This window comes from Empidonax traillii, unplaced genomic scaffold (genome assembly GCF_003031625.1).
Source record: "Empidonax traillii isolate 1590-97213 ecotype Southwest subspecies unplaced genomic scaffold, ASM303162v1 scaffold910:size426884, whole genome shotgun sequence".
Classification (NCBI taxonomy): Eukaryota; Metazoa; Chordata; class Aves; order Passeriformes; family Tyrannidae; genus Empidonax; species Empidonax traillii.
The window spans coordinates 424,985-426,975 of NW_020956103.1; positions in this window are offsets into that span (position 1 = coordinate 424,985).

Sequence of the window (1,991 nt, forward strand, 5' to 3'; positions counted from 1 at the left end):
CCTGGCTCTAATTTTCCACAGAAAAGGGAAGATTTAGCGAATAAGATGCCAAGAGTTACGGGCAAGTTCTTCTCCGGCAGCGAGTCTGAGGGCTCTTGAGAAGATCTCAGCGACTTATTTAACTGTTGGCAACTGCACAACTTCCAAGCCCTGGGAGCAAGTTGTGTCACTTCTCAGCCATAAAAGCTCCGAAATTCATCCTTCTTCTCGCTGCGTCTACTGAAATATTTCGATTTATGATTGTGTTGGTTTTGCTTTCAGCAACTGTAAACTCCTCTATGTCCATCCGTCTTCTGTGCGTGGGTGTTCCTGGAGTATCTGTATCCACCCCAGCTTCATCTCCTCCAAGGACAGAAGGTCCCCATCACATTTTACTTTCTTTTTTTACCTACTGATCACATCATCCTACAACCTTTCTCTGCATTTCTCTTCTCTCATTCTACTTTCCATGCAGCATCGTACTTTTCATTACAGACCTTGATCTTATTATCGCACTGATCTAATATTTTCAGATCCAGTCCAAGCCCCAGTGAACAATAAAGGTGCGTGAGGACAGTATCTGGTAACTAAAAGAAATTAGAAAAATCCCAGTTTTAATGTAGCTGCTTTTCTGAGCACAGTTGGCTATAACACTTTTGATGTTTTCGGTTTCATGACCATGAACCAAGTCATCAGTATGTAAATATTTTTCTCTATGACTAAGAGTGATTATAATGTTATTTATTCCTACCATCCTAATGGCTGAGTTTAGACGTAGCAAGAGCAGATCCTGGCATGCTCTGATACACAGACACACAAAGAAAATTTTGTATCTCCTGTCTTATCTATCGATTCAAAACTTCAGCCTTTGAAAATTAAATCCTGTGATTTTACTCCAACCCTTATTGATTTCACTCAGAAATTCCATTCTGATTTTTTTTTTTATCCGGGCAAGAACTGCAGAACTTGGCCCGGTGTCAGCCCTTCTCTGAAATTTTGTTGGCAATCTAAAGACAGAGTTGAGACGCAAAACTAAAGGCACTACTGCAGCAGCAACTCAGCATACAAAGCAAGACTACTTGTTCTAATTCCTTTTTTTTTCCCTCTCTCCTTAATTCCCTCAGTCCTTCACTATTGGGGCTGCAGTTTCAGTTTGAACCTTACCTTCGAAATCACATCATGTTTAAAAGATGGGCCAAACTCGGATGCAGTAGCTGGGGTATTAAGTGCAAGAGTTTCATTACTAATAGAATTAAAACCTCCATTTCCCTGGCAGTGAACTTCTGAGCACATTTGCTCACTTGTCATATGCCTTTTCCTCCCTCTGAAAAGGGCACGTGGCTCATTAACTATTTAATGGACCTGTGGTTCTGTTTGCACCAGGGACCTGACCTTAGTGTAGCTGACCCAGAAGCCCAGCTAGGAATATGGGAAGCTAAAGAACACAGCCACGTCCCTGCCTGCTTCCTACAGTTAAGGGGCTGCAAAAAATCCCGTGGGGAGTTCCCACATCTGAATCCGTTCCAGTCACAATGTCACTGTCACCTGTCCCAGCTGAGATGGAGAAAATCCCAGCAAATCAAAAGAGCACCATGTCCTGGCTCAATCCCTCTGTAAGGGTCACTTAGAGGGAATTTGCATCAATATGGTCACAACTCTGCACCATCTCTTTCCTTCCACCGAGGTCACTGGTCTTGTAGGTCCTGAACTGTGTCTGTCATTTGTCAACACTCTGAGTTTATCTCTTGCAAGAGAAGAGAACAAGTTCGCTATGTGGAATCACCTTTTTTTTCCCCCCCACTATGGAGATTTTTGTTATTCTTAACAGATCTGTGGGGCCCTTTGCTCAGCAATGAATTTCACCAGTGACAATAACCTCTTAAAAGCAAACCACAGTCTACAGCAAGAAAGGTGAGACATGAGTCTCAACAATGTTTGCACACTTTAAAACACAATAGCATAAAGAATTTATGTGATATTTAGACACCATAACATGCTTATGCACTTGGATT